Source organism: Cupressus sempervirens, chromosome 9, assembly GCF_028749045.1.
Source record: "Cupressus sempervirens isolate cs-2001-9-10 chromosome 9, ASM2874904v1, whole genome shotgun sequence".
NCBI classification, from domain to species: Eukaryota; Viridiplantae; Streptophyta; class Pinopsida; order Cupressales; family Cupressaceae; genus Cupressus; species Cupressus sempervirens.
The window spans coordinates 773,794,128-773,811,229 of record NC_143126.1 but is presented as its reverse complement, the minus strand read 5'-3'; the positions used below and the strand labels follow the sequence as shown (position 1 = coordinate 773,811,229).

Sequence of the window (17,102 nt, the reverse complement as noted above, 5' to 3'; positions counted from 1 at the left end):
CAAGGAAGAGGATCTAGGCACATACATGGTGTCATTTGGATAAAAAATGCTCCAAATATGGACACACTTGATTGGGAAAACCCTGAAGTAGTCAAAAAGGCCAAACAATTCTTTGAGAAATATGTTTCAGCTATGAACCCTCGTTCAAAAGTAGAAATGGACAACTTTCAACATAGAGCTCCAACAGAAGATCCATGTCTTCTAAATACAACTGAAATAACTTCTACTGATCCCTTAGTTGATTATGCAGAGTCGGTCAATCGTGTTCAAAGGCACACTCGATGTACTGAGAGGATGTGCCTATGCATGAAAGGTAAAGAAATGAAATGTAGATATAAAGCACCTTGGAAAGAATGTGAGCAAGCATCATTATACCGTAATGAAACAGGGCACAAATGCTTTGACCCAGCTAGAAATGATGATAGGTTGAACATTCATAACCCACATATGCTATCAATATGGAGAGCAAATATAGATTGCCAACCTATTACATCTTGAGCCTAAGTTCTCAAATACATTGCTAAGTATGCATCCAAATCTGAAAGAAAGAGTGAAAATTGTGTTCAAATGTTGGCTAGAATTTGCTCGGATTCAAATGTAGACGACAATGCCATCAAAGCATACTAGAAGTTTATGGCTGAAATTGTTGCCAAAAGATACATTAGTGCACAAGAAACATGTCACATGCTTCAAAAATTGCCCCTTGTGAATTGTAATCGTCAGTTTATATCTTTGAATTAGGGCGAAAAGTGTTGCACCGACTTAAACAAACAAGTGCTGATATCAGCATAGAATCTAGCTAGATACAAGCATACATGGAACGTCCAGCTGATATTCAACAACTTACACTAATTGAATCAGTGAGATCATACACATATGCTGCATCTCGCCAACGAGATAAATGGAGAATATGAAAGGAAATAGCAATAGTACAAGTGTATCCAAAATATTTTGTAATTCCCAATGAAGACTCTGAGCATTTTGAAACCTTTTGTTGGACTGAATTGCTCTTGTACAACACTTTTGTGATATCCGCATAGATATAGGTGTGGACAAAGATGACATTATTAGACATTGGAAGCAATTAAAAATAGACAGATATAATGTTTGGCATGTAGACCGCACAGATCAAGATGACGAGATCTTGAAAGAGGAGAATGATTTAGATGGTGACATGGAAATACAAGATTCATTGCAACTAAATGAGTGGGAATTTTTGTCCCAACTTGGCCTTGCCAATAGTTCTAGCGTAGATGATCTTGACATGTTGGGAAAACATGAGTTTGACAACAACCATCCATGGGAAGACCATAACGTTCCTTTGAATTTGCATGACCATGCCATTCAATTTATACATAGACAAAAAAATGTTGGCTCAACTATTGGCCATTCTACCTCTGTCTCTTCCAATAGTTACACTTTATCACGACATCAACAAATTGCTCTTTCTATCATTAGAAACCACTATGCATCTAATTTCTCCATGGAGCCTTTATACATGGTCATACAAGGAACTGTTGGAACTGGTAAATCATACCTTATTAGTTGCATAAGAAATGCACTACACAACTCAATTCCAAATACAATAAATCCACTCCTTGTTCTTGCACCCACAGGCATTGCAACTTTCAATATTTATGCATCAACGATACATGCAGCCCTCAAAATCCCAATTTGAGAAATTAAATCACTTCAGGGTCAAACATTAACAAAATACCAAGAAGACATGAAAAATATTCAATACATTTTAATTGATGAAATGAGTTTCATAGGTCCCAAACTACTTCGTAAAATTGATTCTAGGTTACGTGAAGCTATACCCAACAAAGAACACCTTTTCTTTGGTGGCATGTCGATGATTCTTGTAGGTGACCTAGCCCAACTTCCACCAATTATGGATAAACCACTCTATGCATCTCACACAAATGCAAAACAATTGTGGCGTAGTTTTAACACAGTGGTAACATTAGAAATGATATTTAGACAGGAAGGTGATGATCCACTTCAAATACAATTTCGCAGAGCACTACACAATATCTGCAATGCTGAACCAATGCTACATGATTGGGATTTTTTAATGACTCGCACAAACAAGAACCTCACTCCAAATGAACAGATTGAGTTTGACCATGAAACTCATTTGTTTGCTACCAATGACCAAGTTTCACTTCACAACAAAAAAATGCTAAAAAGGCTCAATGTCCCTATTGCACTGTGCACTGCAACAAATACACTTCGTAGGCTTGAAGAAACGATTGATGATGACCAATTACCAAGAGAAGTTTTATTATGTAAACTTCAACGTGTTATGCTTATAACGAACCTCTGGGTCGATGCTGGTCTTGTTAATGGGTCTCTTGGAGAGGTCAAAGATATAGTGTATCCAATAGGATGTAAACCTCCTTTGTTGCCTTCATATGTCACGGTAGAGTTTAGTAGTTATACTGGTCCACCTTGGAATCCTAGAAACCCAAAAATTGTTCTGATACAACCCATTTCCCAAGGCAATCGTACACAAATACCTCTTACGACAGCCTGGGCTATCACTATACACAAATCACAGGGTTTAACCTTAGGCATGGCTACCATTGATATAGGTAAAACCAAAAGACAAGGCCTCACCTTCACAACAATCTCTAGAGTCAAATCCATCCAAGGGCTTCGTATAGAGCCCTCCTTTTCTTTTGAACGATTTTGCAAGATGAAAAAGAATCCGTACAATATTCTTAGAAAAAAAGAAGAAGCACGTTTGCACTCAATCTCGCATCAAAACCATGGCTTTGAAGCTACTTCTACAGAAAATGGTAATGTCTATCATTCTGCAAATATCCTTTTTTTTCCATTTACTTGTATGTTTGTGTGGCTTCCTAAGTAATTCACTACTCTTTTCTACAAGTTGACACTTGTTGGATTCAAAGAAGTTGTTCACACAAAAAAAGGCTCAAGCAACTTTCATATATCTTAGGTATCTTTTGCTTCCTTCTATAATTTCACTACGACTACAATTCCTACAATTGCCTCATATCTACCTCATATAAAGTATTAATCCTTTTTTTTTTCCTTACACAGGTCTTTGCTGCCTTGCCCCAAATAGTACTCCTATTATGTTTCTACTTGCAATTTCATAAAAATTCAAAAAAAAATGTGCAATTCAAATCAAGTATGAAGTCTATTTTTTTATCCTCAACAGTAAGGGAGTGGACATTTTTTGGTTCCATAAGTCAAAAAATATTGTGAACTTTGCCATTGAGATATGCTTCAAGACTATCTATTCTAACGTTGGATGATCCTTGTAGTTACATCATTATGATTTATCTTTTGCGACTTGTTCTATCTTCTCATCTTATTCTTTGGTACATATTTATGTATTCAGTGTGCCTCCTTGATGACATCTATGTGTACTGTTACGTTTCTATTTACAATTTCAATAGAACTAAAAAAATGTGCAACTCAAATCAACTATTGAACTCGATGTCTTGCATTAAATCAAATAGTATCATTTTACATTTTTTTGAACCTTCAAAGACAACTGTCAAATGTATATTCCTCTATTATATATATATAATCTACACTATCAAATATAAATATTTGTTTTACATTTACGTCTTTTAAATTTATTTTTTAAATTTAAAAAGCTATCGACGTACCCCTTGCACCTCTTTGTGGAGCAAGTGCTAGTTTTATTAGCCAACTAAATGGTCTATGAATAATAGTGTTAGTCATATCACAATTTGACTAGCTGTGGAAATTATCTCCTACTTATCAATTGATGAGCTTAAGGGGCTTTCTAATGAGTGGTTCATAAGGCACAACACTTGGTGAAGGTTTTGCAAATGGGGTTGCAAGCTTTGGGTTTAACTATGGAGGAAACTCTGTAGTTAAGCGCGCTCAGGCTGGAGTAGTACTGGGATGGGTGACCTCCCGGGAAGTCCCGGTGCTTCACCCCTGTGAGCATCACCTAGATCCAATGAGTGCTAAGTGTTCCATTTATTCTCATGAGAGATGGATTCATGTTGAATCACTACTCATGAAATATGGGTCATCAAGTTTGACTCAAAAATCACACAGTTAAATCCTGATATTCATATCACAATTTGACTAGCTGTGGAAATTATCTCCTACTTATCAATAGTGTTAGTGTTTACTATGTAGTGCCCGTATTTGAGGATTAGCTTCCAGGTGGCAGCTAGAAGCAATAGCAAGGAAAATAATATGGCCGTTTATTGTCGGGACTCGGGAATAGTTCCGTCGCCAAAATTTGCTCTGTACGGTCTGGATTTTGAAGGCAAATGTGAAGCGGACGACAAATAAATCATCCCGCATTTCATGTACGACCAAAGACGCCGAGAATAAGTTTTCCCCTCTGTAATTGCAGATGAAAAGGAAAAGACGGGGTTTTGAAATTCTAACAGCAGAGAGCTTTTTGCCCATTAAAACAATATTCCTAATTTTTCACAAAACAACATTACAAAATTTAAAGGGAGATTCTGCTGGACATGAGGTTTTAACCAGTAATTTGAAACTGGCGGACGAAGCGAGCATTCTGAACTGATTAAAATCTGTCTGATTTAACTTAGAAATTTGTCACTTACATACTTTTAGGGTTTCATTTAAAAACTCTCACCATCGTCGATCCATAAATCAGATACTGGGATTTGCAGAGCCAATGCTATGCTCCTCGACTTCATTATAGTTACTCTGCCAACTGCCTCTTCGTAACAAAGCAAACCATCATCTCTACGCTCATCCACAACGACCGTACACAGCAGATTCCCAAGTCCTGAGCGTCCCTCGGTCGTATTTTTGTACATGTTTCTCACATAACGCTCTCTCCTACTTGCCCTTTCCGTCTCTGAAATCTTCATCTCAGGCAGAACCCTCGCAATTGCATCCTCGTAACGTTGCTTTGTAGCCTTGCAAATATCACTGCAGGTACTACTCCGCGGAACATCCGAAAGCCCACAAATCACACAAATACTCCCCAGAAAAGCAAGGTACCTGATCAAGTCCCCGAGAAGACCTTCCACAACATTATTATCAGTTAGGGCAGCCTCGTTTCGGCCCAGGGCAGACCTGATGTACTCTTTCGCGGTGCCGGGCAGCAGGTAACCCAACCCCAAGGAGGTCCCGGTTTCGAGTCCCTCCTGAGAACAGACGACTTCCACGGACTCCGTCAAAAACACGCGCACAGTGAGGGGGCGGTCGTTGGCCACACCAATTCGCAGAAGCACGTCATCTCCCTCCAAAAACTCATGAACAGCAACCTCAAACTGGAAATTGGGGTTGGGTTCGTCGAAGGTTCGAACCCTGCACCACTGAAAAACATTTCCATTCTCAACGGCCTTTGCCTCCACCATCCTGATCTCTCGGAGCTCTCCCACTGCTGCCGGCCGCCGGAAACAGGGGAGTTGATTTGGTCAACGAGAATGGCCAACGCTGCTTGTGCTGCCTCGTGAAGCGCCTCTTTCGCAGACTCACAAGCCGTCGCCATGATCGCGGCGTCAACAACAATCCACCACCGCTTATCTTCTCCGGCGACGGAAAACAAAAGGGAAAATGCATACAATTTATCCAGCGCTTCGTCCATCCTGCGCACAGACTCCATGAACACCTTATACTGTTCAAGCAGAATCTCAAACTTTGCAGGCAAACTGGGCGGCGCGGCAGCTTCTGATGAAAACAGAGTGGCTTGATCCGATCGTTTGACATGCATGATATTGAAGAAATATTCGCTAGGGTTTTGCAAGGGAAGGGCTTGAATCGACCATACCAGGCCTCTCATTCCCAATTTGATGTGTCGTGGCCTGCGAATGAATTTCATGTTGCAATCCGCATAGCGAGAACATTTCCAGTTGACGATATCGGTTTGCAGATTCAATTCGTAGTCATCCAGCGCCATTAAAGCTGTTGCAATTTTTCAACCCTAAAACACCACTGCGCTGCTCAATTGTTTTGTTTCGCCTCCAGGAAAGATAATTTGAAGGAACCGCTACAGCTTGACTGCATAGATGGTGATGCGTTTGAAGAGATAAAGGCCGACGACTTGTGAGTTTCGTGGTTGTGTCATCACGAAAACTTCGTTGTCTTCGTCGAGAAATTTCCAAGAAATTGTCCCTCAAAGACATTTGATGGAAACTCATGTTAATGCCGATGAAATTTGCGTGAAACTTGAAAACGAAGGCACCTAGGTAAAGGAGGAATAATTTAACTTGGAAATTGCCGAGGACCACCTCTTTCAATCGTCGTTGTACGTTCTCACAGATGTGCCGTTCTTCAATGGCAGGAGTGCACTATTGGAGATTAAAGCATCTGATGAAATTAGCTTCCACCAATATCACCATTTGCTAGGCGAATCAAGCTATTTAATGTAGGTGGTGTTATGATCGTCCCAATCAGAATATTTGCTTTGTCAAGATTTTTTTATTTCTTTCAAATGGAAAATGGACTTTGTTGGTTGCTTGGAGAGTCTATTATTATCAACACTTGTATCCACTAGGTTCAAGGGTTCAGCCAATTGTCAAATCGAAAAAATGTTAAATTTTTCATAACTTGCCTTTGAAATCATTGTCTACATGTTGCATCAAAACTTATTTTTACCATACTAATTTCAAACAATTGTGAAATAGATGAGATCTTTAAATCAACCATGCCTTTTCATCACATATAAGACAGCATCCTTTCAACAGTAAGTAGAACACCGTTTCAACAATAACTAGAATGAAAATGGTTGCCTCTAATGCAATTTGACATTAATTTGAAGATGGTAAATTTTTTTTGACCATTTTAGATTTTTCCGATCTTTGAAGAACCTAACCTAAGCTTCAAAAACCCTTTGTGTAAGAAAAGTATGTGAACTTTATAAACAATGTGTAAGAAAACTAAGTAAACTCTATAAGCAAATGCATACAAGTGGTTGCAGGGATTAGAATATCCATCTAGATCACATGATAAAACTTCATGTTCTAAAACCTTGTAGGTTTGACAAATGAAATTATCTAGACCATATGATAAAGCTTCATGTTCTAAAACCTTGTGAGTTTGATAGATAAAAGTATTTGTGGTCAATTTATAACCTACAATTTAATATTTGAAATCATATGACAATGTTCAGCTATCTATTTTTTAACATGACTTCCATATGCAATTCTACTGCCAACATACCTTGTGTCAACATTTACAGTTAATAATAGTAGAGTGGGCATTTAAATGAATTTTGGGTAATAAAGTTCTCTAAATCAGTCATTTCTTATACACCTAGTATCAATTATGAGGTAATTTTTACTTTTCCAAAATTAAATACCTCTGATAGACGTCACACATAGTTGTAATTTGTTTGTTTAAATGCCTAACATTGGTTAGAAGGTGGTATCTTCATAAGGCAGCTTAGGGAATATAATTTAAAGCATGTGTTCTACCAATTTATAATACATTCATACTTGCAACTATGGTCTGGAAAATTCTAGGAAAAAAAAGCATACGTTCTATCATTTATGGAGCCTGCAAATAGTTGAGAATGGTTAATGGTTTTGTAAGAAATGTCTTGTGTGGCCCCATAAATTTTAATAGCCACAAAATATTTTCCACCATAGCTTCTTGTGGATCTTCGAGTCTTTCATCCAAAATATCCTTTATCGAAGCTCACCTCCATTATTACTTCGAGCTGCATTAAACTAGGCCTCCTTGAGCCCTTCTCTCGCTAGATGTTTTATGCTTATTACTTCGAACGCCAACACTCCAAAGTTATACACATCACCTTTCTCCATTGTGCATAAATTAAAAACTCAAATTATAAGTTTGGAAGAATTTTCTATGGAAAGCATTTCAAATGATCTACATTAAATTAATTTTTTTTTAAAGATTAGAAGGGGTTGCTGCAGCTTTTGCAGTGGATATGCAAGACTATTAACACATTAGAAACTTGCCCGTGAAAATAAATACCTTTTGGAAATTATTAAAAGTCCGTTGACTAGATCAAAAAATTAATAATTAACAAGTCTTACAAATTTTCCGTTAAAAAAATAGTTTTGGAGAACAAAGCTCCCACAATAAACTTATCGACTTAATTAATAACATAATACAAAATAATATCTTGAATTTAAATACTTTTCATATATGTATTAGAAAATATTTGTGAAAAGTATCAAAATAGCTTTATTGCTATGTGAAATTCTTTTCTTCAAGTCTAATTTACTTGTAGTGAAGTAGGCATGTACACTAGTTGTTTTAAATTAGTTTATTAATAAAATAATATATTCTACAATTTAGAAAAAAAAAAGATAGAATAATACTATGAAAATGAAAAGACACGGAAAAATAGAGGAATAACAAAGAGGGAAATGGGGGATATTGGAGAGAAAAGGAGGAGGCGAGGGAGAGTTAAAAGGAAAAGGGGAAGACGAAGGGATCTGAAAAAAGTTGGATAAAAGAGGATGCCATGAAGAGCTGGAGGGGCAGCTTCCCAATTTCCTAGCCAGTATGAGGAAAATGTAAGTACATTTCCTGGATATTGCTATGAAAATTGAATGAAGTGGACAAGGAAGGCTAGAGAAATTGGAGGAATTAATCCTCTCAGTTTCCGTTTCCTGGATGGTGCGAGGAAAGTAGAGTGCAACAGACAAGAAGGCCCATGAAATCTGCTACTTATAATTACCCAACTGTTTAAAACCAATCACACAGACTGGGGTCTAGCAAATTTCTGAGGCGCAGAACAATTATAATCTACTCGAGTTTTCTAAGATGGGCAGCAATGAGTACATATTGGATTTGGAAACTGAAATCGCCATATGGCAGAGCTCCAGGGCTTCAGACGACTCCATTAAATTTGACGTCGGATGTGGGCGTATTCAGATCATCGAGATGAAGGGGCTGGCGTGGTCAGTTGAAGCCCGGCGCATGCCCAATTGCAAGAATTATACTTTCAATATCACTGGTGTCAACCAACCCGAATCCCTTCTCCATTTACAAGCCAAATTAGAGCTTCTGCTTGTGGCGCTTCAGAGGTACATCAGGTCTATGTTCAGGGTGGAGGAATTGCTAGATAAATTGTATGCCTGTTCCCGCTTCTTGTCCCGTGCAGAAAATGAGAAGCGGTGGTGGATTCTTGTAGATGTCGCGATCATGGCTGTGGCATCTGAAACAGCCAGAGAGGCGACTCAAGAGGCTGCAAAAGCGGCAGCCGCTATTGTTGTTGAGCTCATGCAGCCACTGGCGTCTTTACCTTGGGCGCAAAATTTTATTAAAGAGGAGGTCTGCTGGGCCACCAGTTTTTTTGGTAAAGAGGAGGCCTGGAATATTGGCGTTGCACAGGCGTCCATTAATGGCGGAAACGTGCTTCAGTGGTGTAAAGTTCGGGTCTTGGAGACGGAGAGCACGTTTCCCAGCTTTGAACTCGAAGTTGCAGTAGAAGACTTGTTGCAGGGGAATGATGTGATTTGTAAAATTGGGCTTGTGAATAGCTCCGTGCTGAAGGTGAGCGTGCGTCTGGGAGAGAAGATAAGCTTAGTTTGCTCACAGGAGGGAGTCGAACTCGAGACGTCTGTTGGGTTGCGTTCGCTTTTGCCTCACATGATCAGAAACATCATCGAGACCGCCCCTGAGGGCGAAGATGGTGCTGAGAATGTCATGGAAGGTGTTATAGAGCGTGTGGTGGGTTATCTGGTGTTTCTGCCGAGAGTATGCGAGGTTTGTGGGAGCCATCGCATTTATCAGGAGGATTCATGGAGCAGCATGAGGCTTTGCAGCAACATTTGCAAGGCTCGCAAATATGTGTGCGGGGGTTCTTTACCAAAGTTGACATGGCCCACTGATCATAGTAATGGTCTTAGGAGAGGAGAAGAAAATGTGAAGATAAATTCGTTGAGCAATACAGAGGCGGCACGAGAAGGGCTTTCCACTTTGATTCTCAGAGATTGAAAGCTGTTTTAGATGGGACAGGGTGAATGAGATGGAAAGCTATATGTTAATACTCTATTTTTAGTTATGAACATTGATGTACCATAGTAATGATACCTTAGTTTTATTGTGATAGCATACCTTTTCAAATCAATGAGATTTTTAAATCAACCATACCTTTTCATCAAATATCAGACAACAGTAGAACACCCTTTCAACAATAACTAGAATGAAATTTGTTGCCACTGATGCAATTTAACATTAATTTGAATACAATAATTTTTTTTTAACCATTTTAGATTTTACCGATCTTTGAAGAATCTAAGTTAAGCTTCAAAAACCCTTTGTGTAAGAAAAATATGTGAATTATATAAACAATGTGTAAGAAAAGTGAGTGAACAATATCAACAATGCATACAAGTGGCTCTTGGGATTAGAATATCCATCTAGATCATATGATAAAACTTCATGTTCTAAAACCTTGTAGGTTTGGCAGATGAAATTATCTATAGACCATATGATAAAGCTTCGACCAGGCTTAACCAGCACACTCAAACCTTTTGAGTGCTTCGGTGGCTGGGTTGTGGGCCCCTCCCTAACTTAACTTTGCTTTCAATTTTTTAACTTGCATTTGACGGCGGTGTTTGGCATGTGTACTTTTCTGTTTGGATCTCGTGAGTACAAATTTAACTTTCTTTTACTTCTTATGCAAGTGGGTCCATTGTTGTTGAATATTTTAACACTTTTCATCGTTGGTTGAAACTTACGATGTACATAGGGATTCGTATAATGTTCTTCCAATTATTTTACTATGTTTGATATTTAATAACATAGATTATTATGTTTAAAAGTGATAATTTTATAAAATTCACTCATTGAAATATTAGTTTTTATATTCTATAAATTAATTTGTTTTAAACATTATTTCATAATAAAAATTAATAATGACATTAAAATATTATATTTAAAATATATGTATTGTTATTTAATTATATGTTTTAGATAAAACATGTAATCTTTCTAAAATAAATCATATGAATATATTTTATAAATAAAATAAGTCAAAAGGTAGCCTATTAACATTAATCAATAAACGATAATATTTACAATAATAAATAGTTAAATTAAAAAAAATAAATATAATAAATATAGTAATTTGAAAAAATTATATGGTAATTTTTGTTGATTGATAAATATAATGAATTTGGTAAAATGTAAAATTATTTTCTGATATGAGCTTCTTGCTTCTTCTATTTACATAGGACGTTCAAAACAATTTATATGTAACAAAATCAAGATTATATCAAGTGAGCATTGAACTTTTTAGTCTTTGTTTGTTCTTTATATATCTTATTACTGTGACTTCTTTCTTACAACATTATTCACTATAATTTTTCAGTTTTAGTTTGTGAAGATTCAAAATTCAATGAAGGTATGTTGGCAAAGTTTTTAAGAAACCAAAATTTAAAAATTATATGGTTATTTTTCCTTACTCAATTTTTTTTGCAAACCATTAGCCAATCTCAGATAAACTTGGAATCATGGCCAGAGCATGCAAAGTGTTTAACTGCTTTAATAGGTTACAAGATATCTTCACTGTATTTATCTTTTTACTTTATTCTTAAAAGACTTAGATTTTCTAGAAAAGGAAAATGATAAATTATATGGTTTTTTTTCCCTTACAATTTTTCTTTGCAAACCATTAGCCAATCTTAGATAAACTTGGAATCATGGACAGAACATGCAAAGTGTTTAACTGCTTTAACATGTTACAGGATAGCTTTAACAGGTTATAGGATATCTTCACTATATTTATCTTTTTACTTTATTCTTAAAAGACTTAGATTTTCAAGAAAAAGAAAATGATAGCTATAAGACCATGTTTTATAACAACAACAACATTCTATTATGGTGGCTGTGTAAAATGGAGTTCAGAAATTGTTTATGAACATTAATCAAAACATGTAGCTGGTTTATATTCCATGTTAGTTAGAAATTTTGGTGGATATAATACATCATATAAAATCATAGACAAAGCACAATTATGAAAGGAAATGCACAAAATAGATTTGTTGAGGATGATTAAAAACTATAAAGTATATAAAATGTACAGGTTTTTAAGCAAGATATAACATCCCTTTGCTAACATCCTCTCTTCTTGTGCAGATTCAAGAGCTATAAAAGTAGTTTATAAATAATATTGATTCAAATGCCAAGAATGAGAAGCTTTATCAACTTCCAAAATCTACATTCCAAAACCTTTAACATCATCCCCACAACTGGCAAAAAATGGGAGACTTGAAACTGGACATGTATATCCATTAAATCATAATGTAAAGATTTTTTTTTTGTTAAATATTATAGCTGAAAATTGCTAGTAGACATATATCAAAATATGGAAGAATAAACAAGGAATGTGAACAATTTGACAGAATGCATCAAAGATAATTCAAGTTGTGGAATTTCATAAACTATCTTTAAAAATTTAATTGTGTTTGTACATGCCCAAAATAACAACATAGCATTACAAAATCTAAAATTTGCTTACAATACAACACAAACAAGTATGATGATACCATATCATGCATTTTCAATCAAATCCAATGTGTTTGCATTAGTATCTTGCATGCTCCCATACTCTATGATATTAACCATGTCAACCATGTGTTCATTGTACTTAGAGTGATCCTTATCTCATTCATTTGCCCTATCAAGATCATCAATCCAATTTTGACACTTAATATTTTATGGAATTTGTGGAAATGTGGGTGTTTGATTCAAGATACTTGTTTTTCTCCTTCTATTCATGCATTCAATTAAGTCCCTTTGTCAACGAAGAGTATTTCCAAATCCATCTTGTATGGGATGAAATGGATGCACACTTGGATAGTCTAATCCAAGGTGGGATGATATTTTTCTACTTTTGACTTTATTTGTCAAGTCCTTCAAAAAATTTCAAATGAAAGAAAGTGTTGCTAGATCAGATGTACTAGTCATTCCTTGAATCTCGTTGTGTATTTCCAACTTTATTTCTACCACTACATTCTCATCGCTGTTTTCTATCGTCCACAAAAAGTTAAACATATAATTTTAGGAATAAGAATAAAAATCATCAATATGTAATTATTATTTCACCTGTGTACATATCGAGTGATCATCCAATAGTTGACAATTTTTGTTATCTCCAATCCCATCTAATTCAGTTACTTCCTACAATGATAATGAAACACATTTAAACATATGATTTGTCAAGAATCTTATACCAGTAAAATAAATAAATAAACTTTTTTGTCATACCAAATGATTAGAAACACCGACTGGGCATCTTTCTTCTGTGGAATGAACTGCTGTAGCAAGATAATCCAAGTCTACATGCAAATTATTACTAGACAAATTTTCTCTCTCTCTCTCTCTCTCTCTCTCTCTCTCTCTCTCTCTCTCTCTCTCTCTCTCTCTCTCTCTCTCTCTCTCTCACACACACACACACACACACACACACACACACACACACATTAAGTTCACCTTGATCACATGCTTGCACATGTATCCTTGTATTGAAAAGTTGCAAGAGCACATGTACATAGATCATGTGATGAGATATACACCTCATATCGAAAATAAGTATCACTTTGACTTGTAACCCATGCTATACAATCATCAAGATCACTAAATGTAACATTTTCATCTAGAATTTGTAATGCTCAAACCCAAGATGTGTTTTCAATCTTCTCAATTTCAAAGTTCGTATAGAAACCATGCTTCTTGCTGATTTGTACCCACCAATAATAGATATAAACATGTGTTGTTAGTTGACGCACCAACCAATCAACACAACAATTTGCATCACACTCTACTACTTTTAAGAATCGTCTTTTTAGGTGTGAGTGGTATGACTCTATGGTTTCATTTGTTTCTTGCCCTGCATGCTTGAGTGTATGGCAACATCTAGTCCACATACTCAATCTTTCAGACCATCAACTCTTAAAATAATCAACAAATGGGGTTGTGTGTATTTAAAGTCTTTAATAAACATGTGGACATCATTCCTTGTTGAATCTTCATTTACTTAATGATGCATGATATATCCAAGCCTATCAAACATTTCTTGTCTAATTGCATTATCTTTGACCTTTGCAATTAAGTTTTTCAACCATGCACGTCTAACATGCCAAGAACATAGATACACATCACATTCAAATACTTCTCTGCATCATAAATATTATACATTTAGTATTTAAAACTATTTTTTAATGGTTTCGTACATTGTCAAAGAGATGTATTTACTCTCCTTTATGAGATATGATTATAAAAGAAGTTATGAGAACTTACCTATTAAAAGATATAAGTAAATTATAACTTGATGCAACTTGAGGCCTACAAAGACATGATAGATAAATTACATGTATATTGAATAGTAAAAATTGGTTAAACAATACAAGGTTGATCTAGCTAATATTGTGGGATCTGGACCTAAAGGATAAATTACCATCTTTGAAATTGAGAGTGTAGAAAATATTATAATAATACCTTCTCCATATGTTAGTGTCATGGCTAAACCCAAACCATCCACTACTTTTGTTGTTGTTATTAAACTTGTGGCTTCTTAGAAAACACTTGTGTTTCTAGGAACCATGGTGCCTTTTACAACAATACATGTGGTTGTGGCAAGAAATATGGTAGAGATCCTTTCAGCTCCTACATTCTAGGTTGGGTACTCTATCACTACAAATGCTCTAGATTCTCTCTACAAAAATGGGAAATCCAAGGGGGTGACCATGAATTATCTACTAGAAAAGACAACTACAATGCCTTTAGCACAACATCTGATTGTCAACTCAAGCTGCAAGGCTGATCAAAGTTTTACTTATAACAATAGCACAAATATCATAGTTGCAGTCATAAAAAATGGAGGACTTATATAAATCTTGTTCTTCAAGATGCGGATAAGGAAAACCTATATTTAATTTCTTGAAGGCAGAAGGATCTTGTTGAGAAATCTCATGCAAAGAAACTTCAACCTCAAGAATATAATTCAAGAACCTTTACTTTATGCAATCTTGGAATGTTTGGAGTAGACAGATTTGATGTAATTCTTCCACTAGAACAAGGTGCAACTAGGGTTGTTGAGGGATCAAAGAATATAGTCACAAAAACTAGAGATGGGTTCCTTGGTGTGAAAAGTAAAATATAGGTGAATGTAAGTACAGACCACTAAAAATCTATGGTGCTCATTTGGCAACCCTCTTGAAAATATTTGCAAAAGTTATGGAAAACCTAGTGGTACTTACATTGTAAGGGTAAGGTATGAATGATGCCTTCTTTGTGTGTGTGTCATGTTTTGGAGAGATTTTTCACCATTCAATGTTGATGTGCTCGTATTGTGTTACAAAAAGATGCAATAAAGATGCAGTAATTGTGTTTGTAATTTCCTTTTTGTATAAGCTTCATTTTGTGACTAAATTTGTCTCTTTAGAGTCTTAGACAAGTACTATGAAACTTTGCATATTATGGAAAATGTTATAAAGGTGGATATAATAGCTTAAATTCACCTTTTGGCTGCTATTGTGGTCAACATTTTCTATATTTTGTAATTCAATGAAGTGAGGCTAGTTTGATCTAATAATAATTATTATTATTATTATGTAAACATTAAGTCAAATAGACCTAGTGAAAATGATATAAATATATTTTTATCACATCAAAACAACGTTCATATGTTATTAATGGACAACCATATATTAACAAAGGGTAGGTCATATGTAAAATGAATAACCATTAAATTTCATGTAAGTTGAAATCATTGCTATAGTGTCAAATAGCGGGCATGGATAGAACAATGATCCAAAGGAAACACATGATATTAGTTGTGATAAACAGTTAATGGTGCCAAAAAATAGGGATTAAAAAACTCTTAATAATTCTTTATAGAAAAAAGAGCATTCATCAAAGAAAAATTACTAAGATCCAAACATATGTCAGAATGAAGTGTCTTAGTTTAAAGGACACTTCTATTAATGTCCTAAAATAAAATAGAAATATGGCATTTACATAAAAATAAGGTTTTGAAGAAAATAGAAATACCTGATAGCTTTGATCTCGACACTTGCATCATCCACCATAAATGCGTTTAATCTCCAACCAATATTATTCAAGTGAACCCGTTGGAGAAGTATATGCATCCAATATACAATATCATATGCACAAGACCTTGACATAATGACCCATGCCATAGGCAACCCGATATGCTTTGAATTGAATGCAAGGATTGTATATAATTGAATCTGTCATAAGACATGGGGTATGATATATCAATACTATATTTAATTGAGAATACAAAAATTAAATTCAACTCTATAATAAAATAATACTAATATACTGTCATTGCATTCATACCAAATGTAGAATCCATTGCTAATATGTTATTATGGCCATAATGGAGCATCCAATCAAGTCACTCTGGTAATTGAATCCCCAAAACAAATGGGATATGGTCATCTCCATCAACAATAGTGGCACTATATTGCTGATATGCAAACCACTTATCTAGATTTCCCAAAACCCATTGTTACACTGAACGAGTATCGTTACTATCTAACACATATCTTAATGTATTAATTTTGCGATTAATATTTACAATATCATCCATTGTAAGAAAATAATCCCTACAAGTTTGACCCTCAAACATGGTCATCTTTTCATGCACCATTTGTTTATGTTTTTTATGCACCACATCTGTGGACATGCCAAGCAATAGTAATGACTCCACCCATTGATGTAATTGTTTGCTAATATATGGTGCAAAAAAGGACCTTGTTCCTAAAAACTCATTATTAATTTGACCATGACAAATTTTTCCTTCACTATCCACATGTTGAACCTAGTGATACCATATTAGCACATGGTTTGGCTTACAAATTGTTATCTGTGTGCTAAAATGATAGGTGCAACTAGATTGTGTATGTTTACGACTAGGTCTACTACACTTCCCTATTTTAGGCACTAAGGAAGAATCAAAAGGTGTCACATTTTTTCCCTTATAATCACTTGGTCCATATGCACACCAGTACCTATTAAATTCAATAAGAACATTCAAAAATTTAAGTATAGTTAACTAATCATTAGAGACATTATTTTCAAATCACTAATATGAGTATAAAAATTTGTATTTAGTAGTTCATTATCCTTATTCGTACATCTTATATTCTGAAAAG

General features: G+C 35.3%; 1 pseudogene; it reads left to right on the top strand.

Moving 5' to 3' along the window:
* Positions 1–14,309: 14,309 nt before the first annotated feature.
* Positions 14,310–15,186, top strand: LOC149541001 (dihydrolipoyllysine-residue acetyltransferase component 4 of pyruvate dehydrogenase complex, chloroplastic pseudogene; annotated as a pseudogene).
* Positions 15,187–17,102: the final 1,916 nt, after the last annotated feature.